This window comes from Narcine bancroftii, chromosome 5 (assembly GCF_036971445.1).
Source record: "Narcine bancroftii isolate sNarBan1 chromosome 5, sNarBan1.hap1, whole genome shotgun sequence".
Lineage (NCBI taxonomy): Eukaryota > Metazoa > Chordata > Chondrichthyes > Torpediniformes > Narcinidae > Narcine > Narcine bancroftii.
Window position 1 is genome coordinate 244,461,163 of NC_091473.1, and position 14,702 is coordinate 244,475,864.

The 14,702-nt window shown below is 45.0% G+C and overlaps 1 protein-coding gene across 7 annotated transcripts in view; it reads left to right on the plus strand.

The window, feature by feature from the left end:
• LOC138765129 (monocarboxylate transporter 1-like) overlaps positions 1 to 14,702 on the plus strand; it is a 61,630-nt gene that overhangs the window by 11,584 nt on the left and 35,344 nt on the right. The window contains exons 1-2 of one of the 7 annotated variants that reach the window (XM_069941925.1): positions 51 to 248; positions 14,495 to 14,654. The exons of 1 other annotated variant lie outside the window; for it this stretch is intronic. The gene's annotated coding sequence lies outside the window, so the exon portion shown is untranslated. Of the gene's footprint in view, positions 1 to 49; positions 249 to 4,977; positions 4,999 to 14,187; positions 14,655 to 14,702 lie in introns of those variants that run through there. 5 more of the 7 variants (XM_069941929.1, XM_069941927.1, XM_069941924.1 and 2 more) reach the window with 5 other exon arrangements.

A 14,702-nucleotide genomic window follows, 5' to 3' on the forward strand; every position in this document is an offset into this window, starting at 1 on the left:
GATGAAAATTGCATTGGGCAACTTGATACAGTCAGCAGGAAATAGAATTGTTCACATCAGCCATGATCTAATCAAAGAACAGAATAGGCCTGGAGACCCCTCCTGCACTTGTATTACAATGAGACATTTGTTCAAGATCACAGTTTTCGGAACCTAACTGGAATCAAGATTAGATATGTGGAATTGAAGAAGATTAGTCATGATTTTATGGAACGGTAGAGCAGGCCTGATAGGCCTCATGGTATACGGTAAGGTGCTGTCCTATTTCTTATGTTCTTATGTCTAATATTGCCAGGGTCATGTACAGGTCTTCCACAGGAAGGTCAGTGAGAGCCAAGGATTTGTCTGTGAGTTACCATTGTGTTTTGTGTACAGGAAATTTTTCACACAATTTGATCCATCCTTACATTTTCACTTTGGGAATTGGTCACAGCCAGATGACAGTTCCTCTTTAGTCAGTGTGAAGTCAGAAAAAACACCAAAAATTCCCATCCGATGTTGACCAATAAATTACATCCAGAGCAAGTCCCTCCAGATTATGAACAAAGAATCCTTATTCAATATTTTCTTGGCTGATTGCTTAATCAGCCCCCAGAGTCTAAGAGAGCTGCTGGGGTCTTGAAGACTGTTGGTTTATTACTTCCTGTCCACTGGTGCAAGAGCTGCCTTTGTGTTTAACAGTGACCAGGCACTGGCAGCCTCCAACCTGCTGATGTGCTATCACAGAAAGGAGGACATTAACTCTGGTTGTTAAATCTGGATCCTAACTCCAGGGGATCGTAGTAGACGTAGTAGCACTAATACAAAGATGAGCAGCAGAGTTGTCCCTGGTGGATCAAACAGCCATTTGTGTGGCTGCAGAAGGACTGGGAGCGCTGAAGGCAAATCCACAGATACTCAGTCAGTGACTCTGAAGGGGACTCTCTTTTGCTTCTTTTTCTCTTGTACCATAAGGGGTGCCGGGCAACACTAATGGAGGATCTTTGTCTACCATATGGCAGGCAGAAAGCAATTTTGTGCAATATTATATGTTCTGTACTATTACATTAAAAATAATCTTGGAATCTTGGTGTCGTGCCCTGACTTTAATCTTTCAGTTTGTATCATTAAGACTCAGTTGATCAGATCATTGTTGCTTTCTCATCAACTCTTCCCACATTCTACCACTCAGCTATACAATAGGGCAATTAAAAATGGCCAATTCACCTACCAACCCTCATTTCTTTCGGTTGTGGGAGGAAATCCAAGCCCGCAGAAAAGCTCATGTGGTCACAGGCAGCATCCAAGGTCAGGAATGAGTCCAGGCCTCTGGTATAGAGAGGCAACAGCTTGACTATTTTTTTTTCTAAATTCACAGGAAAGCAGGAAGCATTTCTGTGTTGCATTCGGCCAATGAACCAGCAAAGTCAGACTGCTCGTTAAGTCTTTCCTGTTAGCGGGCTTCAAATAAGTTAATGAGAACCCTGCTCGCAGTCTGATGTAACTTTCTACAAAAGGCTCACTTGTTTGCTTGAGAAAAGGTGGCGCTGAACCAACTGACCTTTCACCAATCAGACAACTCATCGTCTGTGCAAATCAACTACCACCCACTCTTCCCCACCCCTCAGGGACAATTCCCTTGTGTTTCTGTGGTCACAGTTCAAGAGGCCCATGGAAAGGAAACTTAAAATATGCTTCAGTTTAAAAAAAAAACTCATTGCAGGCAGTAATAATCACATAGGGAAATATCAAACCCTTCTTGTTTGAAGGTGCTGATTTTTGAAACTTAATTGATCCCTTTGCTGCTCTGCATGACTTCTAATTTAGATCCGAGGACCCCCGATACAGTCTGACTTTGCTGGTTCATTGGCTGAATGCAACACAGAAATGCTTCCTGCTTTCCTGTGAATTTAGAAAAAAAAGTCGAGCTGTTGCCTCTCTATACCAGAGGCCTGGGCTCATTCCTGACCTTGGCTGCTGCCTGTGTGGAGTTTGCACGTTCTGCCTGTGACCACATGAGCAATAACCTAGATTTTCACCCAGAGCATAGAAATGGTTTGGGATCCAAGGTGAGTCAATGTATCTCTAGGCTGCATCATATTGTGGTACAGTTGTTGCAGAAAAATGTATCGGGGGTCAATCGACAGGACTATAAGAATGGCAGAGAGGATCACTGGAGTCTTCCTCTCCCTCCCCCCCACCCCCCCAATCACCGTGATCTACAGGGATCGTTCCAGCACACCCTCTGTTCTCACTGCTACCAAGGAGGAAAGAGGTGTAGATGCCACAAAATTCGCACCACCAGGTTCAGGAACAGACGCTACCCCTCCACCATCGGACTCCTCAACTTAATCAGGGACACATTAAAGGACTCATGTGCACTTTATTGATTTTTTAAATTCTCTCTGTATTGCACAGTCGGTTTGTTTACATTTATTATCTGTTTACAATTCTTTATTTGTTTACAAGTGCATGCTGCGTAAGTTTTTTTTGCACTACCAATAAGTGGTAATTCTACCTCACCCGCAGGAAACAGAATCTCATGGTGGTATGCGAAGTCACGTATATACTCTGACAATAAATCTGAAATTTGAATCTGGATTGGTGTGGGGAGAATGGAGGGTCAGGCGTTCCGAAGGGGTGAGATTGGAACGAGTGAGGGGAGTTGTGAAGTCAATATGGTTGATGTCATGGTAGCAGTTGAAAATATAAAGGTCCAGAGCTGGAAGAAGGCCAGAATGAGATGTCCAGGAGGAGGAAGAAGGTTTAAAGCAGGAGAGGGGATCCGTAGTGGGGTGTGGGGGGGGGTGGTGGAAAATTGTGGTTGTGTAGGTAGGCATGGAGATGGAGACGACAGAAGAATTTAGCATCATAGCGCGCGTGAAACTCATTAAGGTGTGGGCAAAGGGGGACGAAAGTGAGGGCTCTACTTAGGACAGAGCGTTCATTCTCCGAGAAGGGAAGTTCAGGAAAGGGTTAGGGGAAGAGGTTCAATGGGGTCGAGGGTGTCGGGGATGGGATGGATCAGGAGGTGGAGGGTAGGAAGGGTCCAAGGGAGGGAGGGGAGGGTTGGGAAAGTCAGAGGGTGGAGGGAGAGTGCCCCATGCACTTCCAGAGCCAGGGTGGACGTTCGTGATGGAGGCTCGGTCCTATAGGTCGCAGGGGCCATGGAAGAAACCTGGATCCGAAGCTCAGTCCTGTAGGCCACCGGGTTCAGGGTAAAAGTTCATGTCAGAGGCTCCATCCAGTAGGTCGCTGGGGCCGAGACAGAGACCTGTGTCTGAAGCCCTGTCCTGTGGGCCGCTGGGTTCAGGATGAAAGTTCATGTCGGAGGCTTGGTCCTATAAGTCGGTGAGGCCTAGGTGGAGACCTGCATCTGGACAAGAAGAGCAACACCTCATCTTACATCTGGGCACTTTGCAGACTCAACAATGAATTCTTAGTCATTCTTTCTCGTGGGTCAGAACCTTTCATTTCTTAGTACATACATGACATCACATAAAATACTGAGATTCTTTTCCCTATGGGCCTGGCCGTATTGGAAGTGCAAAAAACTGTTCTGAAGAAAGGAATCTAAATAAACTGATGGCGTAATATAGAAAATAAATATTCAATAATAAATAATGTCAAAGTAAAGAGTCCTTAAGTGAGTTGATTTTTTTTTTGTTGAGGAATCTGATGGTGGAGGGGTTGCAACTGTTTCTGAACTTGTGATATGAATGTTGTGGCACCTATACCTCTTTCCTGATGGCAGCAGCGAGAACAGAGAATATCCTGGGTGGTGTGGATCCTTAATGATTGATGCTGTTCTCCAATGGCATTGTTCCATGTACCTTTTCTTGATGGTGGGTAGAGTTTTGCCAGTGATTTACTGGGCTGTGTCCACTACATTTTGCAGGGCTTTCTGCTCAGAGGTATTGGTACGCCCCCCCCACCCATACCAGGCTGTGATGCAGCTGGTCAGCACATTTGGTTTTGGTGACATTGAGTGTGAAGTTGTTGTCAGTACACCTTCCATCCAGACTTTCCATCTCCCTCCTGTACGCTGACTTATCACCCCCTTTTCTACACAACCTGTCATCAGCAAATTTGTAGTTATTGTATTGAGCCACACAGTCGTAGGTGTAAAGTGAGTAGAGGAGGGAGTAAGAAGAGAGCATCGAATCCACGCTGCTGAAGATCCAACTGCGCTGGGTAGGTCACGTCTCCAGAATGGAGGACCATCGCCTTCCCAAGATCGTGTTATATGGCGAGCTCTCCACTGGCCACCGTGACAGAGGTGCACCAAAGAAGAGGTACCAGGACTGCCTAAAGAAAGCTCTTGGTGCCCGCCACATTGACCACCGCCAGTGGGCTGATCTCGCCTCAAACCATGCATCTTGGCGCCTCACAGTTCGGCGGGCAGCAACCTCCTTTGAAGAAGACCGCAGAGCCCTCCTCACTGACAAAAGACAAAGGAGGAAAAACCCAACACCCAACCCCAACCCACCAATTTTCCCCTGCAACCGCTGCAACCGTGTCTGCCTGTCCCGCATCGGACTTGTCAACCACAAACGAGCCTGCAGCTGACGTGGACATTTACCCCTCCATAAATCTTCGTCTGCGAAGCCAAGCCAAAGAAAGAAAAAAAGAAAAGAAGAACAGAGCCTGAGGTGCTCCGGTACTGATAGGGATTGTGGAGGAGATGGTCTTATCAATCCTCACTGATTATGATCTGGAGGTGAGGAACTCTAAGATCCAATTGCACAATGGGGCATTGAGGCCCAGGTCTTGGAGTTTGCTGATCAATTTTGAGGGGATGATGGTGTTGAATGCCAAACTGTAGTCGATAAAGAGCATCTTGATTTACTGTACATGTCTCTGGTGTCCAGGTTTTCCAGGTCTTTGTATAGAGCCAGTGAGACGACATCTGCTATAGATCTGTGCTGGGGTAGGCAAATTGGAACGGATTCATGTCACTTCTCAGACAGGAGCCGATATGCTTCAACACCAGCCTCAAAACATTTCACCACTGAGGATGTGAGTGCCATTGGTCATTAGTAATTTTGGCAGGTTACATACTCTTTTTGAGTACAGGTATGATTGAGGCCTGTTTGAAACAGGTGGGTACCACATCCCGTCTGAGTGAGATGTTAAAGATATCCATGAATTCACTGGCAAGTTGGGCAGCATGGGTTTTCAGGCCTTTGGTACCTGACCAGGTGCGTTGTCTGTTCCCTCTGCCTTGTGTGGGTTCACCAGCAGATGACCCGTTCGTCAGTGGGGCATGGAACTTTCCTTGCTGTCATTCTCTTCTTCTCATCAAACCATGCAGAGAAAACATTCAGTCTGCCCAGAAGGGAGGCATTTTTGTCTTGCACTCGCAAGATTGACTTGAAATCTGTTATGGTCTTGACCCCTTTCCACATGCACCAGGTGTGGCCGGTGTCGTACAGCTGTTTGGGGATCCCATGTTTTGCCTTCCAGATTGTGCAGAAGTGTTTAGCACTGCTATCTTGACACCGTCCTGATGGCAACATCACGAGCTCTGAGAAGTTACAAAATTATTGGAGATGAAAAAAAATGGTTTAGCCAAATGTGGCAGTGAGAGGTATGAGGTTAGGTACATTGCTGTATTGGTGACAGACCCTTCACAATCGAGGTTTCATAGTTCCTGGATATACTTCCCAGATTGTACCAGTCACTGCAGACCATATTTAAAATCTAGCAGTAAAACACGAGATTCTGTTGACACCGTGGGTAAATAAAAAAACACAATTCTGGAGAGACTCAGCAGATCAAACAGTGCCTTTATGTAGCAAAGGTAAAGATACATCATCAACGTTTCGGGCTGGAGCCCTTCATCAAGGTATGGGAAAACATGAGAGGTGTCCGATCAAAAGGGGGAAGGAGGATGGATGGTGGTGAGGGTGGGAGATGAAAGATGGAGGGGGGTTGAGGACCGCAGGAAAGGGAGGGGAGGAGTTTAGACTAGGTGGAGAGAGAAAGGAAGTAGGAACTGGAATAACTAGTTAAAGTGGGGAGGGGGGGGTGAAGGGGGAAAAAGGCAAGCTGATTAGTGGAATGCAGTGAATTCAATGCCCTGGGTTTGGAGAGGGCCCAGATGAAAAATGTGGAGCTGCTCCTCCAATCTGTGGGTGGTCAGGGTGGGGTAGTGTGAAAGGCCATGGACAGTCATGTGAGCTTGAGAGTGCGACTCAGAATTGAAGTGGTTGGCTAATGGGAGGTCACTTAACAAAAAATGTTGTCCTTGGTCCAAATGGCATGAGGTAAGGAGGGGTGAAAAGAGATTCACACGGTGGAAAACCCAATTGTGTGGATCAAAAAATATTGGAAACACTTAGTAGAAAGTGAAATAGATTAGCATCAACATGAGTTAAACAACAATAAAATCTGCTGGGCTTGACTGCAATACACAAAAGTGCCTGACAAACTCAGCAGGTCAGGTAGCATACATAGGACTAAAGGTATGAGCACTTCACCAGGAATCTGGAAAAACAGGTTGGGTGGGGAGGAGGAGAGGAGAGAGGGGAAGGGAAGGGGGAGGAGCACAGGCTAACAGGTGGAAGGATCATGTCATGGAGAACAGGGGGAGCAGTGAGAGAGACTCGCACAGAACTTCCTTCAAAGACAGAAGAGGGCATCTTCAGGGGAGTCCTTCCTCAAAGAGCCTTTTCGGTGGAGTAGCCAAATGGAAAATCTGCAGATGCAGGGGTTGAGTACAAATATCAAATCTATTTCATTCCTACAAGTACTTGCAGAACTTTTCCAGCATTTTCTGTTTTTGTTTCAGATTTCAAGCAAAAGCAGTTTATTTTCTTTTCGTGTTATGAGGGCAGAGGAAGATTAAATTGTTTTGGTGTTGTTTCTGGATCTTATTAATCTTGTTTGAAGTAATGCCTCCATCTTTGACAAGGTGTTGATCTTTGTCTGATTTATGTTCCTGTAATGTGAATTTGAGTCATGCCTGCCTTTAAATGGTGTGATCAAGGGAAAGTGGCTGTTGCAAGATACAGACAAGCCTTAGCAGCTTCAACTCCAAAAAGTGCAATTGCGGTAATGCTAGATATGGGCACAGTGAGGACAAAACAGAAGGGTATGGTGATAGGATGAGATAAATAGGGCATTATGAGGTCCCTGTCACTTATGAGCCATTTGGGCTCAGGGAGAGAGTTACTGGCTTCCTTCTATTCTGTGCTATTTTTATAATTCTATGACACTTGTTTTGGTGCTGTACACAATGTAGCCTGTTGTAATTCCATGTGCCAGGATTGTATCCTTCAATATCTTGGAGTACTTCCTTGGAGCATGATTAGCATAGTCAGGGCGGCATTTGTTAACGTAATGGTTAGTGCAATGCAGTTACAGTGCCAGAGTCAAGGATCGGGATTTGAATCTAGAAGGAATTTGTACATTCTCCCCGTGTCTGTGTGGGCTTCCTCCAGGTGCTCTGGTTTCCTCTTGTTACGAACTAACAAACCTTATTCGTACTAACAAAAGAACAGTGGAAAATTCACCAATGATAAAATCAAAACAACAGTTTTTATGAAACTATTAATAACATTTCTTACTTATCTCTAAACTTAACTTTAAATTTAACCCCACTGCCTGAGTGTAATAAAGTCCAAAACCATTAAAGCTTAAACTTGATTCTGAAAAAGTCAATTTTAAAGTCCAGTTTCAAATATTTTGTTGACTTCAGGGTCCTTTTAAGAAGTGATTACGAAGCACTTTTAAACATTATATTTTTGGATCTCTTTAAACTTAAGTCTATTGATGAGCTTCCTTTCAGATTCTTCAAACAAGAGTGACCATCTTCTGGGCACAAATGAGGCCACCTCTCTGTTCTTGAAAGAGCAGTCCTGTCTTTCCAGGATGTCAATTTTCAGATCTTCTGACTTCAGTTTTCTTACACGATGAGGCTGCCCTCTTTATTTTGAAAAGAGCAGTCAGAAAGTGGTCTCCCCTTCAAAATCCACTTTTTCCTGCATTCCCCTTTTATCAGGAGTAACACTTAACACCACCTATTCCAGTTACTGCGATTCAACCCTGTCTTTCACAAGGGTCTAACTCCTGCGCGTGACCCACGGGGTCTTGATTTCTGAACTGATTGAAAATGTCTGAATTTGCCAAAATATTTCACAAAATCATGTGACATGACATCATCAATGAGATCATCTCAATTATTGGAAACCATGTGACCATGTACTGTAATCTTTAACAGTTGTCACCTCCAGTTTCTTGGAAATCATGTGACCTTCATAATGCTAGCTTGTCCACATCACTACTCCTGAAGATGACCTCACTTCTGAATGATTTGAATGGATACATGTAACCATGTACCAGCCCACAATTCCCTCACTAGAAAAAACATTTAACTCTATAACTTACATTGCTAAGACATTTTTATATGAAATATAGCTTAACATTAACCTAGATATTAATATTAACACAGATCCATTACACCTCCCATCCTTCAAAATGTACCAGGGTTGTTGGTCAATGGGGTGCATTTTGGCAGCACAGACTTGTGGTCTGAAAGGGCCTGTTACCGTGCTGTATATCAACATTTAAAATGTAACATTTAAAATTCTCTTCCTCAAAGAGGTGTGTTTTAATGCATCTGTTGCAGTTATTTGGAGTCTTTATAAGCAATGTGGTGGAAGGTTACCAAAGTAAGCAGGAATATGGATTTGAGGTGACAAATGATCTTATTGTATGGAGGATCAGTCTTGTGCATGGCCCTCCTCCTGCTCTTAATTTATATTTTCATTTTCAATGATCCCAATGCTTGCTACTATAAAAAAGGCTGAGAGAGAAGACATCTTGGGTGGTCAGAGAGAGTAAGCAAACTGTAACTGAGATCCAAAAGATATGCGTAAAACATGAACTGTGATTGACATCAAAACATAATGCTGGAGAAACCCACCAGGTCAAAGAGAGTCCTTCATGTAGCAAAGATAAAGATGTTTCGGGCTTGAGCCCTTCACCATACCTTGATGGTGACTAGAATGCCCGACACTTGGTTATATTTCTCATGTTCTTATACTCTCCACTGTGCGTAGATGTATGCTATATTCTGCAAAGGCCATCCATTAGCCTAAGACATCCAAGCTTGTTTCCAACCACTTCCCCTGCGTTATATCCCTGAGTGTCACAAGGCTGTCAGAGGTCTTTGTGCTGGGAACAATGCAGGGGCTGATCCAAATAAAAGAATGTGCCTAGTATTGACAGGACTGCAGACACTAGGGCAGTGGTTCTCAACTGTTTTCTTTCCACTCACAGACCACCTTAAGTAATCCTTTACTAACTGCAGAGCACCTATGGCATTTTCTGGAATCTGAACAAAACACGCAGCCTCTGTGGAAGCAACAAAATCGTCACTATTTCGGGTCAGGTCTTGATACAGTGTCCCAGCCCAAAATGTGACTTTTTTTTGCCCCCTCCAATGCAATCGACCCACCAGCTTCCTCCAGCAGTTTTCTTTTTGTTGTTGACACATTGAGACTGACAATGACTCCAGGGGAAATGAACCAGCTTTTACTTCTTTCTCTTAATTTCCCTCATAAATAATGACAGTTACCTGTTCCCCATGGATTCTGACAAGGCAGTCAGATGCAAATCAATGGTTTAAATCAGTGGTCTCAATCTTTTTCTTTCCACTCACATCCACCCTGTGCCATTGGTGCTCTGTGATGAGTAAGGGATTACTGAAGGTGGTATGTGAGTGGGAAGAAAAAGTTTGAAAACCATTGGTTTAAATTAATTCAGTCCCACAGAGCCAAGTACATCTCAGCCAGGAAAGAACAGCTAGGCCATGACCTAAACTGTGCTGCTTGCTGTCATCTATAATTTCTGAAATCAAGGCTACAAGTTCTGGAATTCAGTGGTCTCAGTAGCTTCACAATGTCTCAACAGGCATCGTTTAGATTACAGATTTGTACTACCTCGAGCTGTAAGAATTTTACAGAATCATCCTCTTCTCTGAGATGACGAAATACAGAGCTCCATTTTCTATACAGCAAAAAAGGAGCCTATATCATCCCATTGAATCTACAGTGCCCTCAATAATATTTCGGACATAGCAATAGTATGTATATTAAAGTAGTCATGTTTTGCATTTTCTTACATATCCCTTGCATGAAATGACTGCTAGAAGTCTGTAGCGCATTTCACATTTGCAAGTGGTCCCAGGAATTAAAAGCCAAATGGCCTTTAAAGAGTCTAGTGTGAAAGTAAAATTGTCTTATCACTGGCGTCAGATGATATCATCTCACTCCAGGGATTGATGGCCTTGACCCCAGTACAATCACTGGAGTCTGCAGACACCGGAGTTGTAATCAGGCAAGTGTGGAATGGGAATTGCATTGTGGGATTGAAATGATCCAAGTTTTGGAACCTGAAGGAAAAGATTAAACTGAAGGTATAAACTTTGCTGTGGGAAAGTCACAGTGGGGAGGGGGGGGGGGGGGGGGGGGAAGAGAGAGAGAGAGAGAGATGAGAGAGAGAGAAGAGAGAAGAGAGGAGAGAGAGATGAGGATGGAAGTTGTCAGTCGACGTGGAGAGAGAGAGAGAGAGAGAGAGAGGGGAAAATAAATAGCAAAGCGGACAATTTTTAAACAGCATGGGAAAATTGGTAGCGCTATAGCCCACAATTTTAAAGACTGGGAAAAAGTGATTGTGGACCTGATTTCCCAGAATGCCCTGTGGTAGAGAGACACTTCCACGAGTGCAACCATGCACACAGCCCTTTCTCTACCGCAGGGCATTCTGGGAGGGCAGGTCCGCCATAGTTTTTCCCCATGATATTTATAAATTGTACATGATACTGCTACCAACTTTCCCATGCTGTATAAATTGTGAGCTATAGCACTGTCAACTTTCCCACGCTGTTTAAAAATTGTCCGCTATTGCTATTTATTGCTAGCACTTTCCCACGGTCCCTTATAAAGGTTTATAGAGGTTGGCGTAATAACAACGGGGGCTGAAGGGCTCATCCTGTACTGTACATAAAGCTTAATTATGTTATAATTAGGCATGATTAATTTTGTTCAAATTTAAGATCATAATACATTGATCAGGATTTAGGGCAGGTCCACCATCGCTTGATGCATCACGCCATCACTGGTAGACGGTAGAACGCTCCTAATCCCGGGGTGGCTCCCAACAAGTGTGAAAGCGTTCAATGTCCCACTAAGGAGTGGTCAAGTATGAAAAGCCAAACCCCCATTCCTACCCCGGGACACTGAACGGCCGATTTAGGGGGACGCAAATGATTCACAGACATCACCAGGTGCTGAGTATCTTCTCTGGTGATTCTCTGCCAGTCCTCCACTGCAGCCTTTTCAAATCTCTTGCTTGTTTCGGGGAATTGTTCCCTTAAGTTTCCTCTTTAGCATATGGAAGGTATGCTCAATTGGATTTAGATTGAATGACTGATTTGGCCATTGAAGAATTCACATGTTTTTAGCTTTGAAAAACTCCTTTGTTGCTTCAGCAGTATGTATAGGATCATTGTCTTGCTGTAGGATGAAGCTCCATCTGATGAGTACTGCTGCTGTTATAACCTGTGGCAGCTATACATGCCCAGACCATAACACTATCATTAGATAAGGTGGTAAGCTTTGTATTTTAGGCAGTTCCTTTATGCCTCCACACTTTGCTCTTGCCATCACTCTGATAAAGGTTAATATTGGTTTCATCTGTCTAGAGTTCTGCAGGCTTTTTTAAATGTCTGTAATCTGGCCATCCCGTTTCTGTGGCTAACTAGTGGTTTGCATCTTGCAGTGTTATCTCTGTAATACAGTTCTTGAAATCTTCTGTGGACAGTAGTCAATGGCACTTCCACATCTGCCCACTGAGGATTGTTTCTGATCTGATGCAAGTACAGTTGGGGATTTTTCTTCCTTAAGATGAAAATTCTTCTGTCACCAGCAATAAAGGTCCTCCTTGGAATAGTAGTCCCTTTGTGGTTACTGAGCGTACCAGTGCACTCTTTCTTCTTAATGATGTTCCAAACTGTTAATTTTGGTAATCCTAAGATTTGGGCAATGTCTCTTGCAGTTTTATTCATGTTTTTCAGCCTAATAATGACTTCTTTGACATTCATTGGAACAACTCTAGTCCTCATGTTGAAAAATGGCCTCGCTCTCAAGCATACCTAAGTAATTACAAACACCTGTGAAGCCAAATGTCCCAAACATTATGGTGCCTTGAAATGGAGGAACTATGTATAAAAAGTGCTGTAATTGCTACATGGTCAAACCACCATTTATACAAATAACTGAATAAAATCTGGAATGTGCACTCTCATTAAACGTGAATTGTTTGATTACAACTTTAAAAGTGTGAAGCAAAGGGGCAAATAAAGGAGAAAAGTGTCTTTTATGTTCGCTCACATAAGCAATGGAGATCCTGGTGCAAGTTTTAAAAGCCTTCCTTGCTGTCCATGACACCTCCAGTCTTCATGCCATCCGCAAACTATATCTATTCCACAACAACATAAAAATATAATTGAAGCACAGATCAGAAGGACCCCTGAATTGGTGATGTCTTGTTTCAATATTCAGATTAGAATGACTTCCCCTCCCTCAGAGAGAGCATGAAATCTTTGATACCCACACTTTTTTTTGACTACACCAGAGGTTCTCAACCATTTTCTTTCCAGTCACATTCCACTTTAAGTAATCCCTATGCCGTAAGTGCTGTGTAAGGGATGGCTTAAGGTGGTAGGTGAGTGGGAAGGGAAGGTTGAGAATCACTGCTCTAGACCCAAATGTTACTGAAATATTTTGTTTGAGAAAAATCGTCATTGGTCCATTTCCTTTGGAGTGATGAAACCGGGCACATGACGAGTCAATGAGGTACGATTAAAGCAGTGGTTTTCAACCTTTTTTTTTCCACTCACCTATCACCTTAAGCCATCCCTTACTAATCACAGAACACCTCTGGTTATAGGGAACACTCAAAGTGGTTTGTGAGTGGAAAGAAGATGGTTAAGAACCATGGCTCTAGTCGAAAAAAAAGTGAATTTCTCAAACAGCCCAAACTCATTCACAGGATTTTTAATGTTCAACCAGCTAGCTACTCCGCCACGAATTAACAGGAAAAGGGTTTGGAAGAGGGCGTTTAAAGCGGTACTTTTTTTTTTAAACATCATTGAAACAGGATTGTAGTAAAAACCCACAGTGAGGAAACTCAGCTGGTCTGGCAGCGTCCACAGGAGATGTATCTTTATCCACACCTTGACAAAGGACTCCCGTCCGAATCGTCGGTTCTGTATCTTTGCTACATGAAGGAACCTGCTGAGTTTCTCCAGCTCTCGTGTTTTTCCTTCCACCACGGTGCCTGCAGACAGTTGGTTTTAGTTTTATTTTAACCTCTGAACGTCAGTTGGGCTGGTAAAAATGCTGAAGGAAGCCAGATTTCCTGTTAGGGTAGATGCTAGCAGCAAAAAAAAAGCACAAGAATGGAGTGGGGGGGGGATGTTTGTGATGGGGGGAATGCAGGTGATGGGGGGGAAAGCAGGTCATGGGGGAATGCAGGTGATGGGGGGAATGCAGGTGATGGGGGGAATGCAGGTGATGGGGGAATGCAGGTGATGGGGGAATGCAGGTGATGGGGGAATGCAGGTGATGGGGGAATGCAGGTGATGGGGGAATGCAGGTGATGGGGAATGCTGGTGTTGGGGGGAATGCAGGTGATGGGGGGAATGCAGGAGATGGGGGGAATGCAGGAGATGGGGGGAATGCAGGAGATGGGGGGAATGCAGGAGATGGGGGGAATGCAGGTGATGGGGGAATGCAGGTGATGGGGAATGCTGGTGTTGGGGGGAATGCAGGTGATGGGGGAATGTAGGTGATGGGGGGAATGCAGGTGATGGGGGGAATGCAGGTGATGGGGGGAATGCAGGTGATGGGGGGAATGCAGGTGATGGGTGGAATGCAGGTGATGGGGGAATGCAGGTGATGGGGGGGAATGCAGGTGATGGGGGGAATGCAGGTGATGGGGGGAATGCAGGTGATGGGGGGAATGCAGGTGATGGGGGGGAATGCAGGTGATGGGGGAATGCAGGTGATGGGGGGGGGGGAATGCTTGTGATGGGGATGATTGTGATGGTGGGGGAAGGAGTTCGTGCACAGTCTGGGAGGGTGGGGGAAGCTGACGCCAGGCTCCGCTCTAAGACCAACCTCATCGCGGAGAGAAGTTCGGGGCTGAGCGTTTGAAAAGTGACTCCTGCTCTTTAACTTCCTCCGGCCGGGCTCAAAAAAAAAAGAAGCCCGTCCCTCGGTTCACTCCACGCCGACTTGGCAGGGCTGCAGCGCCTGGAGCTGGGGCGAGTCCCGTGGCTGTGACTGGGAAGCCGAGTGCGTCCGTGCGCTTTGTCAGCGAGCCTTGCCTCTCTGCCGGGGTGGGTTGGGGGACACGGGACTGCGAGCCATCGCCGAAGGTGAGACCTCTCGGCTGCGCTGCTGACCCCGACTTCCACTCCAGACAACTTTCAATTTTTTTTAAGTTGCATCAGATACACTGAGAGCTTCCTGTTTCGGTGCCTTATCCGGCCACGTGTAAAAACTCCGGGGCTTGGAGTGGGAACAAGGACGATCTCCGCAGAAGCCAAACTCCCGGAGGGGTTCGAGTGGGAGACCCAGCGCCGGCCACTGAGAGACTGAAGGGTACGTACTTGGGCGTCGGTTCACCCGCCGGGTCTCGGATCCCTTCCC